The 25396-nt window shown below is 37.2% G+C and overlaps 1 long non-coding RNA gene across 2 annotated transcripts in view; it reads right to left on the minus strand.

Annotated features, from left to right (window-relative positions):
- Positions 1-3240: 3240 nt before the first annotated feature.
- The window catches only part of LOC113609852 (uncharacterized), a 75749-nt gene continuing 53593 nt past the window's right edge, over positions 3241-25396 (minus strand). Inside the window, exons 4-5 of one of the 2 annotated variants that reach the window (XR_003428847.1) lie at positions 24254-24394; positions 3241-3288 (exon numbers count right to left, since the gene is read on the minus strand). This is a non-coding gene — a long non-coding RNA (uncharacterized LOC113609852). Of the gene's footprint in view, positions 3289-23650; positions 24395-25396 lie in introns of those variants that run through there. The other variant, XR_003428846.1, reaches the window with a different exon arrangement.

Genomic DNA, 25396 nt, shown 5'->3' on the forward strand with positions numbered 1-25396 from the left:
CTGCCTGTGCTATGTGGCTGCTTCCCACTAGCTAGCTATTTTACATTTGGTAGTGTATATATGTCCATGCCACTCTCTCACTTTGTCCCAGCGTACCCTTCCCCCTCCCCACATCCTCAAGCCCATTGTAAGAATTTATTTGAAATTTAGTGTCTTTGAACTAAATTTATAATATTTTACACTTTTAAATGAGGTATACAGAATATATTATTTGCTCCCAAATGTTGGATATGCCTTATATTTTTTCATAAATCCATCTGAGTTCTTTTTCTTTCATTGTAATTTGGTTTGTCTGTAAGCTCTTTCCTTTCCCCCTTGCCCCCATAATTGCAGTGATAGGGAACTGACAGTTTTATCCTTGTTTCTTAGTCTATTCACTATGTAATTAATAAATGACCCATTATGAATCTATACCTCATTTGCAATTGCATCTTCAAAATATCTTTCCTTTGCCGCTTCACTGAATTTTCTTGAACTGCCTTACAGAATTCAGGAAAAAAAAAATGAAAGGAGAATGAATAGATCCTGGAACTTTCCTTATACTAGGCCTAGAACTGCACAAAGAGAATGTCTTTGGAGAATATACTGTTAACGCAGCTGGGGAAAAGGAGTGGAGACATTTCCAAAACCCACCCAGAGTTACTCCCACCTGGAACCCACATCATATCATCATCTCGCCTGAGAAGCAGCCTGTTCCGAATTCCTCTTTCACTCTCTTTTTTTAAAGAAATTCATTTATTTATGTTTATTTTTGGCTGCGTTGGGTCTTCGTTGCTGCACACGGGCTTTCTCTAGTTGCAGCGAGCGGGGGCTGCTCTTCATTGCGGTGTGCATGCTTCTCATTGTGGTGGCTTCTCTTGTTGCAGAGCAAGGGCTCTAGGCACGCGGGCTTCAGTAGTTGTGGCATGCAGGCTCAGTAGTTGTGGCTCACGGGCTCTAGAGCGCAGGTTCAGTAGTTGTGGCTCACGGGCTTAGTTGCTCCACGGCATGTGGGATCTCCCCGGACCAGGGCTCGAACCCATGTCCCCAGCATTGGCAGACGGATTCTTAACCCCTGCGCCACCAGGGAAGCCCTCCTCTTTCACTCTTAATCTACTACCAGGCCAAGGTCTACCCAGGCCTGAGTCTGTCACCTCTAATAAGCTGGATAACGTCAGTGTACTGGGATGGATTTTTGCTTTCTCAAAGATACTCTGTTCCAAGAAATATAATGCTTTTTTTTTATTAATTTTTGAACAGTAAATTATGTACTGTTCATAGGACATGCCAACATAGTTTAAAAATGACACTATGGAAAATCATTAGCCAAGCCCTTTACAACTTTTAAAGATAGAATTTAAATGCAGTTTCAAGAACTCTCATAAAAACAATCTTTATCTGTTTCTGACTGTGACTGATTTTGACTCTGCTAGGAAAATCTCAGGGTGGAAATTTCCTGAGCCGACGGCAGGTCATGCTAAATTAGAGCCACCACTCTTGGGAGGTGGCAGGAGTTAAAGAATGTAACTAGATTTATTTCTCATTTGTTATATATCCAAAAGAGCATTGAAGAGTAACTTTCTAATTCCTCAGTTTTAAAAATAGTGGATCAGTTTTTCCATTCAGCTTCCCGTAGCAGAATGGAAGCAAAAGACACCTAAAACACAGCTTCAAGTCACTTGCAGCACGTTTTGGAAACATTTTTTCCCCCAAGAGAAGAAAATTGTCTTTTTCTTTTAGTTTTTTCCAAGTCCATATTATCTTTTCCACGGCACGTGATTAGGATATCAAAAGCAGACATACTGTACTCTATAAATGGACCTCTAACATTTAAGCCTTGTTGAGATGCGCACAGGATTTCATTGGAAAGGGCGATTCCTGTAAACTGAACCGCAGACCATCTGTGCCTACCTTCCATCCCCTAATTTACCTTTTTTTTTTTTTTTTAAGAAAAGTAAACTCTTCCTTCGCTTCTAGATATCTTTTATTCACTACTCACATTAGTTAATCCCTAAAAACTAACATTTTAGTATGGCAAGATGACAATTCATTTAACCCATTATCTGAGAGGAAGCCAGGAATTGAAGGCAAAGGGGACTGTGGTTCTTTTTAATAAGATTTCTATTCCTTTATCAACACTTTAAAAGGTTGTGCTCCTTTCCTGACATCACCCTTAACTTTATTTTTTCCTATCTCTTCTTTTGATATTAATTTTCCCCCCAAATTTAATGTAACTATGTAAATCAGCTATAGCTACTCTAATGCTGCATAACAAACCACTCAGAAAAGTTCAGTGCCTTGTGGCCACAAGTGTTTATTTTTCTTCTTGCAGGTCTGTGTTTGTCTGGGTTGGCTCTGCTACAGAGTATAGGTTGGTTGGGTTGGTCCCAGGCTTCAGGCTGGCTGCAGGTAGGCTCTGTCTGTGTCCGCATACTAATTAGGACCAGGAGCCACCCAAGCCATGGGCTCCTCCTAGTGGCTCACAGAAGGCCAAGAAGGCAAGAAGAAATCTATGATGTCTCTGAAGACTTTGACTCGGAATTCTGAGTCTCTGAGTCAGAATTCCATATGCGTTGGCCAAAAACTTCACATGGTCAACCCCAGCATGAATGAAGTGGGAAAATATACTCCACTCCTGCACATGCACTGCCAGACATATGGCAGGAGGGGGAGCTGAGAAAAATCGTCAACTCTACTGTAGGGACCAATAGCAAGGGATATGATTGGGTAAAACATCCCACTGTTTCTTGACTCCACCTCAGGCTGTAAGTTAGCCTGATATAACTTGCCACTGGTGTTATATATTACAAAGGGTACCATTAAAAAAACAGATGTTTTATTTAATTTAAGAAAGTTATTTGTATACATTTTATCAACCCCATGTTATAAAGCTAATTGTAGACAAACATAGGATTTCACAGCCAGTCACACAGATGGGCAAACATTTACACAAACATTTGTCATTCTCTCATATTCATTCAAATATAATTATATTTTTCAAACCTGAGTATATCCTTGGTTATTGCAATGACTTTCCTTTATTCCATTTATCTCACTGGGTTTTAGGTAAAGCATAGAATTAGACAAGTTGTTCAAAAAGACAGCTTAAAAAAAAAGGAAGGGACTTCCCTGGTGGCGCAGTGGTTGAGAGTCCGCCTGCCGATGCAGGGGACACGGGTTCCTGCCCTGGTCCGCGAGGATCCCACATGCCGCGGAGCAGCTGGGCCCGTGAGCCATGGCCGCTGAGCCTGCGGGTCCGGAGCCTGTGCTCCGCAACGGGAGAGGCCACAACAGTGAGAGGCCCGCGTACTGCAAAAAAATAAAAAAGGAAATGAGAAAAAGAAAAATGTATAAGAAAATGTGTGTGCTAGGTACATAGGGCGAATCAGCTCTGGTGATACCCATGGTGAGCCTGTTCAGACTGAATAGACTGGAATCTGAGATCAGTATCCAGTGAGCCTCATAGAACGGCACACTTAAATGGATCCCACCGTCATCCTAAACCTGACATTTTAAATGTGTAGGAAAAGCTGGCAATGACAAAGTCCCACTGACTTTATGATTTTAGTTCAATGGTTTTAGTTCCTTGGTTGTTCAATTTGCATCAACAACAGGATGAGGCTACAAAGGAAAATATAATCGTTTTTACTTATAGGTTAATTAGTAGAGACATATTTCCCAAAACAAGGGAGGCAGTTTTGCTCTTGATCAGTCAGCCAACATATGGAATACTGTGTTAAGTTCACGTTATCAAGTTTTAACATTTTAAGAAAAGTACTGAAAGATTAGGCTGTGCACAGAAGAGGACACCCAGAAGGGTAACATAACTAGAAATTAGTTTACATGCAGAAAAGCTGAAGGAACCAGTGGCTTTATCTTAAATAAGAGAAAAATGATTATATAATGTTTCTTAACAAGTGTTTAAAAGGTTTCTGTGGTAAAGATATTATCTTTGCTATTATAGAGGTTAAAATTTGGGATAAAAACAGAACTGATTGCCTTTAGTAAAGGTATAAATATAATTATCAATGTATTTAAACAAGGGAATAGATGCCTATACAGTTGATGTCTCTTTCCTGGAAATATTCAGGAAATGTAGAATGGTACTCACAATTATTTGCAAATTTAATATGTCAGGATAGAATTCTGTGCCCCCAATTTTCCAAAGGAATATGCTTATATCCTGACCCAATCATTTATTCATTTATGTACTTTTTCATTCAACAAATATTCTTTGAGAATCTACAAATGTTGTGTACTAATTTTGGCACCAGGAATACAGCAATAAACAAGACAAACAAAATCCTTGTCCTATGGGCCTTACATTCTAGTAAGTGAAACAGATGACAAATTTGTAAGCAAGGAAGTAATCTCAGATTGTGACAAGTTCTCTTAAGAAAACAAGTGTCTTTAAAATTACTTGTTTCGAGAATGTCAAAAATGCACGTTTTGTTTGTGCCCTTTCCCCAATTCCAGCTCTATCACTTTCAATCTCCTTTCATTTCCATGCTCATATCTAAATGTTTATGTCACGATAGGGTATAGAAGAGGAAGAAATATAAATATGAACTAGACAGACTTGGATTCATCCTTGGCTTGACCATTTACTAGTTATGTGATCTTAAACAATTCACTTACACATTGACCCTCACTTTTCCTATTTATAAAATGTGGAAAACAGAGATAATATTAGTAAAAGGATAAACTGTGATGACATATGAAATATTTACCTGTGCTGTTAGTTATCCATTTGCATCCTCCTCCATACCGCCCCCGTGAACCCCTTCACAGATCTATTTCTCCCTTCCCCGGCCTAACTCTGTGGCCAGAGGCTGACCCCCAAGGACTGCATCTCCTGGTTTCTCTTGTTGATTGGCTTCTAGTTAAGTTTAGCCAGTGGAAGCACTGGCAGGAGATTGGAGAGTTCAAGGAGAGAGAGGTCAGAGTATTTCTTCCCTGATGCTTCCATGCCTTGGCGGGTATATTCAACACTAGCTGTGTCTCTCCAAGTTCAAAACTTCAGCCAGGTGGTCCCTTTTTCATAATTCTAGCTCTCTAGGGGCTTAAGGAACTTCATTTCCTCCTTGGCCTTTTGGTCCTAGGAGTGGTATGTTTTCCTGCTGATGTGCTATCATCACTAACATAACTATTGGTCCTCACTATCCCTTCACCCTACACACACATCCATAGGTAGCCCTTTGTTGAAATCTCTTCATTAGAACAATCTGGGGAGAATTCTGTTTCCTGTAGGGATTCTGACTGACCTAGTAATGGACATCAGAAGTAGCCACACAAAGTAGATCCTCAGTATGGTATTCTGGGACTGATTTGTTAACATATTTGATGAAAACATGGTCTTCCTTGAGGAAAATGAGAAACCGGTAATGGCGTGTCATGGCATCATAATTACTCAGTGCTGATGTGGGATGAAGAGCCAGATATCAAATGGCTATTGCATTTGGTTTTTATGACAATAGTGATTACAAAGGGTATGGAGTAGACTAGCTGTTTCTGACTATCCTGGGAGCTTACAAAAACAAAAAAGATAAGTACAGGACTTAAATTTCAAACTCAAAGCACTAGTGGAGAACTAAAAACTTCCGTGGTAACCTAAAAAGAACCCCTTCTCTCTAGTAACTACAGGGCAGACATGCCTGAGGATTGGGCCAAAAATATGATTGTTTAGGTTGCAGAATTGCTACACTGTATAAATACACAGCATCACCACAACCATTATGTTAAGGTTAGAGCACTGGTTGAGAAGCTAGACTCTGAGACTTGGGATGTGCATATAAGGACAGACCCATTTGAAGGTGTGAACTTCGATTCTTCAAATCACCCTGAGATTCTTTGGTGTGAAGAAGTAGCCTCCCTCCCCTTGTATGAGAAAAATAATCTTTCCGTGCATAAAGACCTTTCAGTGACTTCATCCGCGCTTTTGCCTCACAAAGGGATATCAGTTCTTCTTAATACACATCCCCATCATCTCTCATTGCCTCTATATCCATAACTAGAGCTAGATCCCAGAATTGCTCAGGTGGAAAATTGATAAGCTTGTTTCAGAAGAGACGGAGTATGCATCCTAAGACTTAGAAAATCTTTTAAAATTATATCAGTAGGAATCTGACGAGTTGTGTTGGGATGGTGTCTAAGAGTGTTTTGCTGAAGCAGACAAAATATAAGAGTGAATTCTCTATTCATCTATTGATGGACACTTAGGTTGCTTCCATGTCCTGGCTATTGTAAATAGAGCTGCAATGAACATTTTGGTACATGACTCTTTTTGAATTATGATTTTCTCAGAGTATATGCCCAGTAGTGGGATTGCTGGGTCGTATGGTAGTTCTATTTTTGGTTTTTTAAGGAAGCTCCATACTGTTCTCCATAGTGGCTGTATCAATTTACATTCCCACCAACAGTGCAAGAGGGTTCCCTTTTCTCCACACCCTCTCCAGCATTTATTGTTTGTAGATTTTTTGATGATGGCCATCCTGACTGGTGTGAGATGATATCTCATTGTAGTTTTGATTTGCATTTCTGTAATGATTAATGATGTTGAGCACAATGGAATATTACTCAGCCGTAAAAAGAAACAAAATTGAGTTATTTGTAGTGAGGTGGATGGACCTAGAGTCTGTCGTATAGAGTGAAGTAAGTCAGAAAGAGAAAAACAAATACCGTATGCTAACACATATATATGGAATCTAAAAAAAAAAAAGGTCATGAAGAACCTAGGGGTAAGACAGGAATAAAGACACAGACCTACTAGAGAATGGACTTGAGGATATGGGGAGGGGGAAGGGTAAGCTGGGACAAAGTGAGAGAGAGGCATGGACCTATATACACTACCAAACGTAAAATAGATAGCTAGTGGGAGGCAGCTGCATAGCACAGGGAGATCAGCTTGGTGCTTTGTGACCACCTAGAGGGGTGTGATAGGGAGGGTGGGAGGGAGGGAGATGCAAGAGAGAAGAGATATGGGGACATATGTATGTGTATAACTGATTCACTTTGTTATAAAGCAGAAACTAACACACCATTGTAAAGCAATTATACTCCAATGAAGATGTTTAAAAAAGAAACCAGAGTGAGTTATCTATAGACATGTGCTAACCTAGCATTTTGAATTTAGTGTGCCAGCCAAGCAGCTTTAACTACATTTAGTAGTTTCTTCCATTGACTACTGAAGGCTGGATTCAATGAAAATCAACAGTTCACATTGTCGAGTTGCCAGAACTTCCTTGCGCTGTGTGCAGGAAGGAATCTAAGGGTTTAGAGAATTGAGACACTTGAGGTAGATTTATTATATACAACCTACACACCTTCCTTCTATGTCCAACAGGAGATGTCAGAGAACAACCTTTCCATCAAGGCAATAAGAAGTTTTAAAAATTCACCAAGAAGAGAACGGTGTCCTTGAGAATTTCCATGGTAGCTGTCTTCGGCAAACTGAAAATAAAGGTGAAGGATGTGGCCATTGTATTAGGGTATCTCATATGTTGGGATCTCTCATTTCAATGGGAATAACACAGTCCTGGAGTGGGAAAGACCATGTGGTAGTGCTTAACCCTCAGAGAAAAGGTGGTTGCTATTATCATAATCAGCCACAGAGACTGAGTGGCAACCAGTGTTTTAACCCACAGAAATGTGTGGCAGTGGCGACAATGCTCTCTAGTATAAAGTGGATGGGCAGCCAGCAATGTATTACTTGATCTCTATAACTGGAGAGAGTGTATGTCTGGTAAACAAAAATCTAATTTCAGTCACCAAAGGGGGAATTCATTCCTTCTTATAATCTCCCACTCAATTTCCAGACCTAGGAAGTTCTTGAAGAAGGACCTGGGAAATCAGCTTCTGGGAAGATGGTTAGATGGACCTTGGAGAATGACTGGATTATCAAAAACTTAATCTGATTGTAGCTGCCATTCCGGAAGTGATATCTTTGCTGGAGAAAATTAACACAGTCCCAGCTTCCTAGGATAGGAACTATTCACCTGGCAAAAATATTTTTCTCAATCCCCAGATAATGCTGCATAAAGCCTTTGGCACAGAGAGGACAGACCCATAGAATTTGGGGGCAAAGCAACCATTTCTCCATTTGAAAGCATCTCTTAGGAAAATGGCTAAAATCTCTTCTTTTTGTTTTTGGACACATTAATGTCTAGCTAGAGTTCATGTATCTCAGCCTCCCTTGTAGCTACATATGGCTAGTTGACTACATTCTAGAAACTGGAATGTGAGAATCTATGGTGTATGCAATGCTTACTGCATTTACAAAGGAAGTTGCTTGCCCCCCTCCCTTTCCCCTTTGGTAACCATAAATTTGTTTTCTTTGTGAGTCTGTTTCTGTTTTGTATGTAGACTCATTTGTATTATTTTTTAGATTTTGCATATGTCATATCATATAATATCTGTCTGACTTACTTCACTAAGTATAATATTCTCTAGATCCATCCATGTTGCTGCAAATGGCAATATTTCTTTCTTATGGCTGAGTAATATTTCATTGTATATATATACACCACATCTTCTTAAGTCAATTGTCTGTTGATGGGCACTTGGGTTGTTTCCATGTCCTGACTATAGTAAACTGTGCTGCAATGAACATTGGGGTGCATGTATCTTTTTGAGTTAGAGTTTTGGGGGGTTTTTTCTGGATATATACCTAGGAATGGTATTGCAGGATCATATGGTAGCTTTATTTTTAGTTTTTTAAGAAACCTCCATACTGTTTTCCATAGTGGCTGCCCCAATTTACATTCCCAACAGTGTACAAGGGTTCCCTTTTCTCCACACCCTCTCCAGCATTTATTATTTGTACGCTTTTTGGTGATGGCCATTCTGACCAATATGAGGTGATACCTCATTGTGATTTTGATTTGCATTTCTCTCATAATTAGCTATGTTGAGTATATTTTCATGTGGCTGTTTGCCATCCATATGTCTTCTTTGGAGAAATGTTTAAGTCTTCTGCTCATTTTTTGTTTGGGTTGTTTATTTTTTCAATATTGAGTTGTATGATTCTTTGTATATTTTGGTTATTAACTCCCGTCAGTTGCGTCATTTGCAAATATTTTTTCCCATTTCTTAGATTGTCTTTTCATTTTGTTGATGGTTTGTTTTGCTGTGTAAATGGTTTTAAGTTTGTTTAGGTCTCATTTGTTTATTTTTGCTTTTACGTATTTTGCCTTGGGAGACTGATCTAAGAAAACATTCCTATGATTTATTTACATTTTTAAAAGTAAGTTTATAATATACCTCCTGAAAACTGTTACACATTTTAGGAAAAGCTTGTCATTATGATTTGCTAACGTGACCTCAAATTTTCAAATGTAAATGTTGTTTTCCTAAGGCGAAGTGTTGATTCATCTAAAAAAAAAAATCTAAAATTTTCAAATCTAAGGGGAAATTTTAGAAAGAGAAAATGTCTAACTGATGTGGTGAATCATTCTGAATTCATTTTTGATTCAATTAACATTAGGAATAGAAAGAATTCAAAGTCCAGAAGCTTCTTGGTGTTCACATTAAATATTCTAAAAGTCATATTAGGAACAGTGGCAACTTCCAAGCTTAGACTCCCTAAAATCCTCCCCTGGATAAACTTTGCCAGTTTTCAGTCCAGAGCATCACATGTATAGACTACAAATAAAGGAATTATTACCATACTAACAAAATTTCTATGTTTGCCTCTCCTTGGTTAGCACTTTAGCACTTTAGTCCTCCTAAAACTTGAGGAAGGTAAGAAGGTCACAGAATTCTCCTTCATCTTGTATTACTTAAAGGGTTACACTTAAACCTGGAGGGCTTCATCTCAACAGTCTCAACAAGGGACTAGTTATGAAATATTTTAATGTGGCTACAAATCAGATATTTTCCTTTCCTTTATAGTTCACAAGACTGATCCTTATCAAGTGTTACTTTTAAGAGCAATGTTTACACATCTCATGAATCAATGTTTCTCTTGCTGCAGAGGGTGATTAAGATTTTTTTCACACTTCTGTTCTCAGCTTGGATGTGGTACATTTTGCAGGGAGTGCCCTTGACTTTGAAGTTGCCTTTCCAATTCTGTCTCCTTTTTCTTACGGGAGGATTGAAAGGACCTGCTTTTCCAGTTTGACTTATTCAAATAAGAAAAACATTTCATATGCATTTATTTGAACTTTCTGGTTTTTTTCTCACTGGATATTGGCATGCGTTCATTTTGGCTGTGGTTTTCTTGCATGTAAACTATGGCATAAAACAGTGGTTTTGAAGTTTGGTGCTTGACCAGCAGCATCTGTATCATTTAGGAACTTGTGAAAAGTACAGATTTTCAACCCCATCTCAGACTTACTGAATTAGAAACTTTTGGTATTGAACCTAGCAATCTGTGTTTTAATAAGCTCTGATGCACACTTGAGAACCATGGCATAAAATAATGTGAAAGTGGCTTTGTATTTGAATATGTTGAAAGTAGAACTGAGCAAATATACCTGAAAAATGGGATATTGTGTTGAGCTGGATTCTGACACATAGTATGGAGTCACCAGAAAAAGTGCTCTAAGTTTTAATGCTATTGGCCCCTGGTGAGGAGGGGCAGGAATAGGGACCAAAGTGGTTCATTTCTTACTTTTGTTTAAGGTACTGCTTTAGCAGGAAGTACTTGAGCCTTGGTACTTCAGGTGTGATCTGAGTACTAGCATCTTCAGAATTTCATGGGAACTTGTTGGAAATTCCTCCAACAATTTACGTTTTAAGTAGGCCTCCTTGTGCTTATATTTACACAATATAAGAGGAAATGAGAGGAGCCATTGACTTAGTTGAGTACCTGGTAGTGATAATCAGGGTCAGAACAATTAAATCATGTGTCCACTAAGTCAGATGTAGGTAATCAATGACATATAAACAAATTAAAGTTCAAGTACAACTCAAATATCCATGTATTTTCTAGTTTTCACTATTTTTCTTTTCAGACAATAAGAACAAGAAAAGTGAGGAATAAAAAATATTGGATTCAAGAGGTTATAAGAGAAAATGAAGAGATAAAACTATCATGGGTAAAAATGTCTAGAAAATATTATGAGTTAAAGCACTAGCTGTGTCATGTGAGAAATAAAAATAAAGGGGACATTCAGGTTATATCTTCATGTTATCATAACTGGTTGAATATGAAGTAAACAAAAAATGAGTTGATACTTTCACTTGGACAATGTCAAAATATTTCTACAAAACTAAACTTAAAACATTTTTTCACTTAATAAAGTAAAATTTGTTGCTTTGGTGTAATAATAGTATTAACAGTAATGATATTTATCAAGTTTCTACTATATGCCAGACATGACTGAAGGTACATTAGATATACTAACTAATTTAATCCTTATATAAGTCCTATGAGAAAAGTACTATTATATCCCTATTATATGGATGAAGAAACTGAGTCTCAGAGAGGTTAATTAATGTGCCTAAGGTCACACAACAGTCAGCTGTGGAGCTAGGATTCAAATCTAGGTAGTGTGGTTCCAGACCCAGCCCTCTTAAACACTACACTATAATGCTACCTCTGTAAAGATCATTTTAAATAAGATTCGTAAGTGGTCTTAGGAACAACAACAACAAAATAATCAAAAACGGTTAATTTGAAAAATGAGGGGAATTCCCTGGTGGTCCAGGTAGGACTCCGGGCTTCCACTGCAGAGGTCACAGGTTCCATCCCTGGTAGAGGAACTAAGATCCCGCAAACCACGCGGTGCAGCCAAAAAAAAAAAAAAAAAAGAAAAATGAAGGTACTTAATTTTCAGAATCTGAAATTTTATTTTCCCTGATTTGTTCAACCTGTGATAGAATTCAAGAAGAGAGAAATTGCCTTCCCTTGTCACCTCATTTCCCTTCGTTACTTCCAGGCAATTATTCTTCGATAAAACACATATTTGTAATTCATACCATGCCTCTTTACTTTTACTTGCTGCTCTTATCTACCAGGGCTCTGGTAGATGAGATAGGAAAAATTTGGTCTATCCACAAGGTAGATGGAAATTTGTAACAGCTGACAGAGTATTTCCCAGTAGTGCCATGGGTCCAGCTGGAGTTATAGACAATGAAATTGTGAACGTAACGAGACCAATTCAAGTTTCAATTGTTAAAACATGATTTAATTGTCGCTGGAAAATCTAGTCAGATTTATACAAAGAATAAGTGTATTCAGAAAAATCCCAAATACTGTTAATAAAAATTAATTTTAAATAATAAAAATAAAATTTCCAAGAATAAGAATATTTTGATTGTAGTATTTGAGAAAATACCACATGGTGCTTGATGAATTGCTAGACATTTAAAAATTCTCTTTAATAAGTGAAGTAAGCCAGACAGAGAACGGCAAATATCATGTGACATCGCTTATATATGGAATCTAGAAAAAATGATACAAATGAACTTTTTACAAAACAGAAATAGACCTACAGACATAGAAAACAAACTTATGGTTACCAGAGGGGAAAAGGGGGGAGGGATAAATTAGGAGTTTAGGATTAAAAAATATACACACTACTGTATATAAAATAGATAACCAGCAAGGACATGCTGTATTGCACAGGGGACTATACTCAATACCTTTTAATAGCCTATAATGGAAGAGAATGTAAAAAAAGAATATATATATTTATATATATAATTTAATCATTTTGCTGTACACCTGAAGCTAACACAACATTTTAAATCAACTATATTTCAATAAAAAAAATTTAAAAATAGAAGGCAAGAAAAAGAAAAAAACCAGTAGATGGATTAATTTTCAAAATTCTCTTTAATACTCTATTAATTCTAGAAAGTTTAACTTTATAAATGTAAAAATGAAATCATAACATACTATGAAAATATATAGGAGAATCATTTTTTTCTTTTTTCCCTGTACCACGTGGCATGTGGGATCGTAGTTCCCCAACCAGGGATTGAACCCATGCCCACTGCACTGGAAGGCAGAATCTTAACCACTGGACCACCCAGGAAGTCCCCAGGAGAATCATTTTCAAATCTTAGACCAAGAAAAACTATTTAAGCCAACTTCAAAGGCTGAAATCATTTTTTAAAATGTCTACATATACGTTTAAAAATGTGGAAAAAACACTACTGTATATCATTTTTTCACATATTTATAAAATGGACAAATATTCCTAACAGAAATAACTAACAAAGTTTCTTAATATACAAATATGTCTTATTTGTCTTTCTTACTAAATTATAAAATAATTGAGAATAGAGACCTATGCTATTTGGCATTGGATAATATTGCCAAAATTTCTTGAGTATGTAAATTAATAAATAAATGTCAGAAAATCAATATGAAATCAACCCAGGCAAATACCATAACATTTTGAGATGTTTCTCTGGTTGAAGAGTTTTATTTTTACTTCAGACTGCAAACTATTGGCAAATATAGTTGTTTTTACATGATTGGGTATATGATTATTCAGTGACAGATACATGAAATATTTTTTTTTAATGATGCTAACAACCTTTAACAGTATCTAAAGAATGACTGTGGGCTTGGGCCTTGATGGTTCCTTGATTTATAATTGTCTAAGCTAGATTTCTTGTAATTAAATAGCTGCTTTGAAGTCAGTATCATGAATGGGCATGTTGTCTTAGGAAAGCAAGTCTTTTTCATAAGTTGAATTTTCTAAATGTTTTCTTACATTTCATTATGCTGAGCTTTGGAATGAAGTATAAGTAGCCAGTCATAAAAACCATGCTAGTTTGGTGATGAGCCATCTTCTCATCTATGTCATCAATTGTCCTCTTTTATCGGGTTTTGCTCTTAGTCTCTATCCTCACAAATGCAAATCCACCCACTGACCTGATAATAAATTGTATGTAAAATGGCACCACAGCAATTTGCCATGTAACTTTGAGCAAGAGGCTTAATTTTTTGCCATGCTATGTGTGTTGCCACCCATAAGAGTACATTTTTAGTATATTTATTTCATACTACACTGGAAATGTTAACCTAGTCACAGGATCAATACAATATAGAAAGAGGCCAGCAGAGAATTCTTTAAATTATAGTCTTTTCTCCCCCAGAAGATTTATTTCTACTCACCAAAAGGAAATATTTACAATGGCTCAGCTATCTTTAAAATCAACCCAATGGTATAAAAACTGGCTACCCATAGGGCATTTAAGGTGATGGGATTTACCCATAGACCCTGCTCTCTGATGTTAAGCAAGTGCATGGGGAAGGAGCCATGTATGTCCTAACTTGCTACAGGCTTTACCAATCGGCTTTATTCCCACAGGCTTTTTTAAAGGTTCTTTGTAAAAAGGTTTCCTTCTGCAAGTCTGCCATTGCCCCAGTGTGCTCCAGAACCCACTCCATTTGGCAAAATGTTAATTAGCCCTTTCACTTTGGACACAGTACCTGCAATCCACCTATTCCCGCAGTCTTAAAAGTTTCACAGTTCTTGCTTCCTGAGACTAATGAGCCTAAAATACAAAATCTTATTCCCTCTGTTCCAAACCCACATTCATAGGCCAACCTCACACTCTTCTAATACATACATACACACACACACACACACACACACACACACACACACACATACACACACACACACACACACACGCAGAGAAATCTATAACAACTACGATGACAAAGAGTGGCATTTCTAATTACCTCCTCACTCCCCTATTGCAAAGACATGTAATGAGTGGGTCCAGTGCATTGATTCTACTGAAGAAAGGATATTTCTTAGGTATGGTCACAAGGTGAGAGATCAGACAATGAATATCAAAAAGATGCTTGAAAGAGGAAGCCAAGTCAAGGCAGAAGGGGTTGTGGATTGATGGATTATCAAACAAAAAGCGCAGCCTGCAAACATTAAGAGCTACAAGAGACGGGCTAGCTTCTTTCCTCTCTGTGTCTATTCTTACCCCTTCCAATGTATTCTGCACTATAGCCTGAGTTAGCTATTTAAAACACAAATCTAAACAACTAGTTCCCCAATTAAAACCTTTCTAATAATGTCTTCTTTCTAATCTTGGAAGAGTCTAAAATCATTAAAAAGACCTAACAAGAACCTGCATGATTTGACCTCCTAAATGGTCTCACTGCCTTTACTCTCTTACACTCAAGCAAATTTAGATTATGTCACAACCCTGCTAAAATAATCTATGATGGCTGCCTGTTACCTGTAGAATTTGAAGCCCAGTTTCCCTGTTTTTACCTTAACTCAAATTTATTCCCCATTACTTCCTTTTATATCCTTTCATTTGGTGACCCACACTGCCCTTGCCTGCTTGGTCTCTCATTTCCCGCGTTCTCCCACCCCTCAAACTCTGCAAATCTAAATTCTTTCTAGTAGACCTTAAACCCCATTTTACCCTTGTGTCTTCTCTTAATTCCCCCTGTTAATAAATAATCTCTTCACTGTCTGCATTGTTGTAGCATTTTACAGCACTTTACCCTCGCTTCTTTGGATTGTAGATAGCTCTGTCCCAGTCTAATTTCCCCTTCTTGACTGAACATTCGTTCACATGTAAACAGGGAGCTACATCTGATTCATCAGTTGTTTCAAAACATCCAGCAGTGTCAGGAACCTTAGTTGGTACTCACTCAACAAATATTTGTGCAGTGCATGACTGTCTTCAACCTTCAGAAATCAATCTCTCCAAGAATCTACACAAACCAAACTACTACTCACTTCCTTTGTCTACTGCTGCCTGAGTAGAGAGGGCCAAACAGTCCTAGAATAAACGAATTAAGGTCCAAAAGATGAAGAAGCACAAAGCAAAGAGAATAAGAAGGAGATGATCACACCATGTGCTGATTGTTTTGCCCAGAAGACTTCAAGGCCTTTAATTAAACAGTTTAACCATGGGATGCAAAAGATGGAATGTGCTACTAATTAATGCTTTAAACTCATTATACTCCCAGGCCAGAAAATATAATAACTGCATAAAAATTTGGAAGTTATTTCTGCAGAGATCATGGCAGTTTTCTTTGATAAATCTCAGTCACTGAGCTTCAAGGAAGCCTGTGCTATTAGCTGAGGTGATATCATGAACAAAAATGGGTCAGGATTTGAAGATGGAAGTTTGATTGACAAATATTTAGATGAAAGACATCACCACACTCAAATCTCTTTTTTTCTCTGTCTTAAAATTTCTAAAAATAGTGCATGGTGTGGTTGCAATATTATTCAGTGACTAGATTCTAAAGACATTTATAGGGAAAGAATTGTTTATGTCAAAATTAACTTTGAAGGTCCTTTAAATTTTACATGAGATAGAGTAAACATGGTTTGGGTATCATTCCATCTCTCAAGAAGTTCACTACAGTAAATCATTTTTCCCTAGAGAAGGGATAGATTACTGTTTCTTTGCATATCAGAGGAAGTAATTTGTTTATAGCTAAGGGCCTTGTTTTGTGAAAGCCACTTTTCTTCTTTTTTCCCTTAACTTATAAAGTTGAATTTACAAATTCAAATGTACCTAAAATGGAATATGACTACATGTCTCCAACTTAATCTAAATTCATTTGCTCTTAGGAATTTTAGTACACTTCCACAAAGATACAGTTGAACTCCATAATTACAAGTGGCAGCAATCTAAGGATTAATACGAATCATTTTCCCTAGCTAAATTATTAATTCTATAATTCTTAAAGTGATTTGAATTTTAAAAATTGTTTTAAAAGAAAATCTTTAATTTTCTGATTATTCTTCAATTAAGTTATTCAAATGAATTAGAGTGTTTTTGTCCTTTTTTCCATTCTCCTTACCTCACTCTTGGAAAATTTGTAGGGGTGGAGTGTTTGAGATTTGGCCACACATTCCACAAATCTTATTCTCTCAATTTTATTCTATAATGTTCAGAAGATTTTGATGAAGCAGAAAATATTAGGCAATCAAAATCAGCTGGTTATATCCCTTATCATGGGTCTTTACAATGCTAGTTAGTGTACCACTTCTGATTCAGTGCTGAGATTTCTTCCGTTTAATAGATAACAAAAGGTACACTAATAAATATTTTTATGGACATCACATTTCATATGGAAGTCTTGTTCCCTATACCATACATAATATTTTTAGAGCAACTGCAATTCAATAAATAATATTTTTTAATAGATATTATATGAAAGACACTAGTTTGAGTTCTGCAGGGAGCACAAAGATATATTATTATTATCAATATATTGATAATATATATATATAATCAATATATATAATCAATATATTATTTCTGAGCTCAAGTTTTTACAGTCTTTACAATTTTTAGGAGAACTGTGATACCTAGGTATCAAAATAGCTCTTAATGTCACCTTCTGGTATTTCCCACCTTTGTATAGTCCCTTCCCACACTGAATTAGGGCTGGCCAGTAGAACACTATGGAAATGATGATGTGTAGCTTTCTCAGCTAGGTCAAAAAGTCACCTCAGCTTCTGTCTTGGTCTGTTGGATCATTCACTCTGGGGGACACCAGCTGCCTGTCAAGAACTGTGAAAGAGCTGAGATTTTATCCTTCTTGCAAGCTAAGTTGCCCTGCCACAGTTCCATAGATGGTAGTAGAAGACATGAGACTCCTGGGTCGTACTCAAAGGATAGTTTATCACTGAATACAATGAAAGCAGACAAAGTATCAGCATTGTGCCAGTTCCTTGAGCCCCACTTCCATAGGCCATTGCAAAATGGGCCAAGTGATAGCTATCCAGGCAATGGGTTGCTTTAAAGGAGATGAACCCCAAATTTAGGGAACCTGATTTTTTAATAATGGGCAATAAACCTTTCTGATCTTTACCTTAAGGAAATATTACCTTTATTATATGGGAGAAGAAAAATAAACTTCCCTCTGCTCCGGAGGGAGACTATCTATCTTCTAAGGTTGTTTGCTATACAAACACCCTTAGAAAGATAGTTCAGAACATGGCAAGTCATTTCCTCTGCTCACAAGATGTGAGACAGCCCTAGAAAATTGTCTCCCAATATGGCCAAGCCATGAGCTACTCATGCAGCCCTAGCAAGAGACCCACATCTGAAGCCTCTCCCAGCAACAAGATCCACTCTGCCAGCTCAGCAGCTGAAACACCTTGAAAGAGGATCCTTCACCCCAGGGAAGCCTTCAGGTGACTGCTTTCCTAGCTGAAATACAGGAAATATAATTTTATGAATGACCTCAAGCCAGAGCCATCTGGGAAGTTGCTCCCAAATTACTAATCCATGGAAATTATGAAGGTTCATAAGATTGTTTTAAGCCACTAAGATTTGAGGTGATCTCTTCCACAGTAATACATAAACAATATAAATTTTGTGCTTGGAAATAGCGTGCTATCACTACAAATATCTTAAAACAGAACAGTGGCTCGGGGATGAGGTAATAGGAAAAATCTGGGGGTACCTAAGGAGACTGTTAGGAAAAATATAAGAGGCCTTAAAGAGACTTTCAGCAAAGCCTGACCATCTTTGAAGAGCAAAGCAAAGTGAGGAAATGTTGTTGAATACTGGGGATCTGTGTTGTGTAGCAGCAGAAAGTTAGCAACACTGGTGCCTGTAGTAACATGGAAGGTGAAATATACCTGAGGAACTGGCTCATCTAGTGAAGATTTCCAGGCGGTATCAAAGGTCCCATCTGGCTTCTTGCTGCTTAGAGTAAAACGAGATAGGTAGCCTTTTTGGTGATCCTTGAAGAATATATAATGTGTTATATTGTAGGCAATATAAGTTTTATAATCATTCACCATTTGTGCATATTGCATGTTCAGAAAATAAATCATTATTTTCTACATAAAAAATAGTTCCCTATTTTAACATTATGAACAAACAACATCTTCCAAGAAAAATTAAACTGGTTAGAGAGAGAAAGGGAACGTAAAAACTTCTGGTTTTGTTGCCTTTTATTAAGTGGCTTTGAAGGTGAACTTTAAAAAATGTAATGAGAAATAATACTTTCAGTGTTAGTGTCCTAGAGGTTTAAATACCGTATCGTGTAGTACTGGAAGTCAACTATTATGAGCCAAAGTAAGATAAGGGAAGTTTCCAGGAAGACAAGTGTTGAGGCATAGCTGCATATTCATCAGTATATAAGAGAAATAGGAGGTATCAAAATGGAACATGATTCTTAGAGCAACAGTGTTAAAAACTTATTTTCACAAGCAAGTGTTTTTCCATCTTCAATAATTATTGTTTCTTACTTTGAAAAATTTTAAACAATAACAAAGCACTTGGTCACAAAGATTCAATAAGCTTTCAAGATGCCAGCTTCAGTTTGGCAGTGATACTAAGCCAGTCTTTGAAAGCTGAACACATTGGACTGATTCAAATGATGAATAATTGGGAGGCCCATGCAAAATAGTTTCTAAACACTTTCTTAATCACCTGCTGCTACAGTCAACAATTACGAACCTTTCAAAGTCTGCTGAATATGCCCTGCTTTAAATCTTATAACTTTATTTTATAACACATAAAATCAAACAAACAGTCACAGAGTGAATCAATTTTAGAACATAAAAATTACATTAGGGCTATTTGTCTTAATTTTTCTTTTTTTATTTGTGATCCAAATACTTAAAAATAGTTTCACTTAGTTTGTATGCACACACAAGCGTGCACACACACACACACACACACACACAGAGAAACTAAGCTGAAAAACAGGTCACTGAAAAAAAACTATAACAGCAGTTCTCTTTCTTATTTTGCTTTTGCAGGAGTATTTGCCTTCAAAACAATATTGTTAACTTCTAGCAGAAATTCATCAAAATGATAAAATTATTGGCAAAGATGTTTCTTTCCTAAGAATTGAGCTTCTGGTTCTCCTCAAAAGACAGTAAAATATTCCTTTCACCTTACTCTTATTTAGAGTGAGCAGTCATGTGATTCTAAGCTCAGGAGAGGCACTGCCAAAGGAAAGTTAGTGTGCCATCCATTCTAGTCTCCTCAGCTCCAATCCAGATACATCTCTCTTTTTAACTCTAGAGGCCAGAGACACTGATATGAAATGCAGACAAGTATATCACCCAGAAACTACATGAAATGTGCTGTAGTGTAATGTGCTGGGAGTTGGGAAAACTGAGTCTTCACCATGCTTTGCTCAAAACTTGTGTAGTCACTTGCTATCATTAAACCTAAGCTCCCTCATCCGTGAAGTAACATAGTTACATTGAGTGACCTAAGTTCCCCTACAACTCAGCCAGTCTCTCATCCTAAAGTTCCTACCTTTCAGATGGCTACAACCTGATATCAAATTATGAAGTCTGGCTTTATTGAGCAGTATCATTTGTAGGGAATTTTTTCCCTTGTGATATATTTTCCCTTGAAGTTAATGTCCAGTTATTTTGAAAGTTATACACTGTTTGAAATGCACCATTAGTCATTATAATTTAATGACATTGTCTGAGAGTAGTGAAAACCCCATGACCTTGGTATTGTTGAAAATGTCTTGGTGGTGATTTATTTTACATACGTGATGAGTTGTTTGACATCCTTGTCACTAAAATATAAACTTGTGCAACTTTTCGTGAAGCTATTCTTCAGGAAAGTTGATCTCTGTCACTGAACATATGTTCTTTCACCAGATAACTGCTTTGATTAATTGATTCCATCACAAGTCATGATAGACTTGGCATGACAAAGGCTGTCTGTTCTGTATTCAGAGGGTCATTTCTTTAAATGAAAATATAAATTGTATTTTGTGTCAGATGGTTTTCTGCCTCAAAGGAAGATAGCGAGGAACAGGACAGCCATGAGGCTTTTTACTAAGCTTTTTACTTTTTACTAAGATCAAACACATTCAGTCAGTGGATAACTTCACAACACAGGGAGGCAAATGAACAGTTCTAAATTCCCTAGAATAAAATGAGGTTTTAATTTCAAATATTTTAAGTGCATACAGCATATTGGGTGGCAGCGGTGGGGGGGGGACTTATTGTGCATGAAGAAAAGTATTTTGATATTGAAAAACGTTTTATATGTTTTCTTAAAAACACATACTTTCATATGAAAATATCAGATTAGCAATCTTCTCCAAAGGCCAGAACTCTACAATACTATTGTTAGTTTTCTGGCTTTTCACATAAATTTTTAAATGTCTCCCCAAAAGAAAACAAAAGTGAGGAAGTTTTTTGAAGTGGAACATTTGAACAGTTGTTCACCCATACTACTTTTATGGTCCTCTCCTTTTTTGTTCTTAACTTACAGAAAAATTATACTTCAAAAAAAAACCTACCAAGTAAACAAACTTGAGTAAGAAATCTAAAAACATCTGAACAGGAGCCAGACGTGTAGGTGAAATTCATCTTAAACCATTTGATTCACACGTGTTCTTTCTCTGACAAGACAAGACAAGCCAAACAGCATTCCTCAGTTTTTCCTTTTGTTGTTTGCCAGTTAATTTTTATTCACTGGAAATGCCAATTTTCCACATGCTATTCAATGTGGTGCGCTTGTTTGAAAAGAAGCAAAGCAAAAGAACTACAGATGCTGAGGACTTAACTCATTCCTCCCTTTGCTCTCCTCCACAACAAGTCCTCTTTCTTCCCAACTTAGTGAGAAACAAAAGCAGACTCATTCAACTTCAAAACTTGAACCCATGCCAGGTGAAATATTTTAGCAAGGCTTATCCTGTGCTGGGTCACACTGTATAGGTGGGCCTCATTAAGTGGTTTTTGTTGGCTACTCGTTTATTATGACTTTGCAGTCACACCCTCGGTGCCAAAGTGCAGCTCTGCAAAGTGTGTGTGTGGGGTTGGGGGGAGTTGTGTGTGCTTTGTTTCAGAATGCAGAGCTAAAGAAAATATGTAGTTTTAGAAATTTGGGAAACTCATTATTTCAGAATACATTTAATCTAAAATGAACCCTTACTCACATTGGTCTTTACCATGTACACCTGAGAGTCAGCAGCTTTTGCACCCCCCCTTCCGTTTTCCCTAATAGGTAAACTGGGTAGGGGCTGGGGAGAGCTTGATCACTTGCTTCAGTACAGGTTAGAAAGTCAAGAAAAAAAAAAAGAGTACAAACAAAACTTGCATCTTGAATTCTTTTGCCTACATCACCTGACAAGTTCCTGCCTGGGGAAACATGGCAAAGTAATGCAAATACTGCATCCAAAAATTCTTACAGGAGGTGCAACATCTCTCTAGAGTGACTTAACCTACAGGGAAGGATCCCTTTACCCAGACTTGGCACAGAGTAGGAGCAGCGATCAGAATGCATTAAACCAATACGATTCAGCTCATTTGTTAATGGAAAGAGCCTAAATAAAACTGTGGAATCCAAACTATCTTGTAACTTGTAGATGATTAATAGCAGATGAAATCTAAATATATTGGGATATAAACATGTTCCATAGATTTCTAGTGGCGTTATGTTGATAGGGAAGAATAATGCTTGGTTATTGCCATCATATACTCTGTAGCATTTTAGAACTGGAACATGTCTTCAGGATTAGCTGGTTCAACTCCTTCATTTTACAGATGAAGAAACTGAGGCCCAGGAGGATTAAGTGATTTATCAAAAATCAATCACGTGGCTAGTTAACAGTAAGAGTGGGTTTTACATGGTTCTCCAGACAATCAACTCACCAAATGTTAGGGTCTCCCTTTTATATGAAAAGAACTTTTATTACTGATGTAAGAAAAGAGAAGATATATGTCCTTACCTTTAAAGATAGAAAAATGAAGGAGTTAGACAAGTATAAAGTTAACTGCAATGCAAAACAAATGAAGTATAAACTTCAGTGGGGTTCAAAGGATATAGGGAGGAGAAATTATTAACAATTTTTTGCTATTCTACGCAGTAATCATTCCTTTCTCACAATTATAATAGGACAATGACCTGAAAAGGACCTCAGAAAATCCACTGAGTTCATCAGGTGGCTATCCAAATAAAGGGTGAGCAACTTATGCCTTAGGGTGTACAGTTCTTCTGATTATGGGATATACTCCTTGAAGCAAAAGGGATAAAATTGATATTACAATAAAAGAGTACTCCATTTTAAAGTATTTTGTTAAAAATATGAAATGAGAACAATGTGAAGAAATATCATTACTTTCAAAGCAACAAATAATTTTTTTCTCTTAGCAATAAAAAATGCTGCATGATATAGCTCTTTGGTGATTCTACACTCTATTTTTATTTATTATATTGGTCACCTTTGGACTAAATCTTATGACTTATGACCTTAAAAATGTCTTACAGGGCTTCCCTGGTGGCGCAGTGGTTGGGAGTCCGCCTGCCGATGCAGGGGACGCGGGTTTGTGCCCCGGTCCGGGAGGATCCCACATGCCGCGTGGCGGCTGGGCCCGTGAGCCATGGCCGCTGAGCCTGTGCGTCCGGAGCCTGTGCTCCGTAACGGGAGAGGCCACGGCAGTGAGAGGCCCGCATACCGCAAAAAAAAAAAAAAAAAAAAAAAAAAGTCTTACATACATTAACATAATATAATCCCTGAGACTTTTATAAGGTCACTTTTGCAAAGTATTATGACCAGTTTACGTGTACCTGTTTTTTTTACCCCTGTAAATTTAGAATTCTCTACATATTTCATAAGAAAATCCCAAACTCTGTACTTGAAGTCATCAACAGAGATGGTGAATGGAAATCATCTTTACAGGAGAGTATCTTTCCTAAGAAGAACATCATTAGTGAATCCGACATAATTTAATACTGGATAGTTCATCTTTAGGTAAGATACTTGATTTAAACATTTATCCAAATAAAAGGACTATGGTTAAGAACACTTTTCCTGACTTGGTTTTAAAAACATGTCTTAATTATATATTGAATACTCATTGAAGATCTAGCCCTCCAAGCACTAGAAAGTATATAGAATAGCTGAGAAGGAAAACACTAATGTCACCCTTAAGAAATTTATTACCTAATGGAGAAGATATTACAATGAATGTATAATCAATATGAGTCATGTGCAAGAGTTGACCCAAACATTGTTAGAAGTTGGAAATACCTGGGAAGAGGTTAGTCAGTCCTGTCCAGATACAGATCAACATTAAGGACCAATAAAAACCAAGGTAACCAGTTTAAAAGGGAAGAAAATAATCTACTATTATTAATACAAATGTGAAATGAACTTCAACAAACATCAATTTAAACATTCACAAAGTTAGTTAGTAGAGATATATCCTTAATCTTGTACATTAAGTAATGGTCAAGAATGGCTTCATCTTTTTGTGTTTAGTATTCTTTTTCTTCACATGTCAAAGTACTGTGAACAATGCAAACTCCTAACAAAAATAACTTCTCACAAAAGGGGCTTAAAATGCATCTGCCACCACTGAGGTGAGAGCAAGCAACTCACCCGAGGGAAGATACAGCCACCAAAGCAAATGCGTGGAAAGGGCACAGGCCACGTTGTGCAAAGCACATTAGAGGGAAGCAAGCTCTTCAAGAAATCAAATGGCAAAGACGCCATCCTCAAAGACTGTATGTTGAAGAAAACCTAGAAAGAAGTAGGGATTCAATAATACAAGCCAGAAGCAAAATTTGGACATCTCAGCATGGATTGGCCAATACAGAATAATGTACAACCCACATTCAAAGGACTCATATTAGATTCTATGACACTGTTCTTGGCCATACTGATTCTGGGTAAAAGTTCTCACTAATTCCTTAGAAAAGAAGAACAAGCATTGGAATTCTGGTGCCCATCGTGCATAATTAAAATATCTAGCATAATGAAATTCCAGTTGATTTATAACGTGTCACCTTTTTCTCCAGGACTTAGTATCATTTGACCATGTGGCTTACTAAGGTGGATAAAAGTAAAGCCTCTAAGACAGCACTAGTTGAGCTTTTTAGTAAAATGTAGTGTTAAAAAGAGGGTAGTTCCATTACTTGTGAAATAATTACTTTTTGAGAATTTGACACACATGCCTCATTGGAAATTTTCCCACTCCCAGGGTTGAACCCTGTTTGGTCTAAGGGTGGGTATGTGACTTAAAATGTTTCAATCTGGGTGAATCTCAGAACTCTTGCTTCAAATGCCAGGATAGAAGACTCTTATCTTCCTCTGGACCTTATGGTATGTACAAAGGAATCCAAGGACAGTGACATTTATTTTGCCCCCATGAGACATTTTTATAGTCCAAGGTTGGACCCAACACATAGAGGAAAGTAAACTTCAGGAAATCACGGGAGCTTCTGGATTTAGCTAACCCTGAAGCCAACCCTATCATGGATTTACAGTTAAGCCAGTCCATTTTTTTCTTTTGAAACCATTTACTATACTTGCAGCTGGCATTCTGAATAATACAGCCCTACAACTTTGTGTGAAGTGTAAACTTTGTAGCCTTGCTCCAGGCTTTGGAACCTTGTTCCTTTCTATTTCTCTTGCTTCCTGACCAGTCACCTTCTCATACTCACCCTTTTCTCCAGCTATAAAGTACCCCTGGCAGTTCCCTGAACACATCATGCTATTTCAGATCTTTGCATCTTTGTCTGT

This window comes from Aethalodelphis obliquidens, unplaced genomic scaffold, assembly GCF_003676395.1.
Source record: "Aethalodelphis obliquidens isolate GAN/ISIS:26980383/991018 unplaced genomic scaffold, ASM367639v1 scaffold3, whole genome shotgun sequence".
Taxonomy (NCBI): domain Eukaryota; kingdom Metazoa; phylum Chordata; class Mammalia; order Artiodactyla; family Delphinidae; genus Aethalodelphis; species Aethalodelphis obliquidens.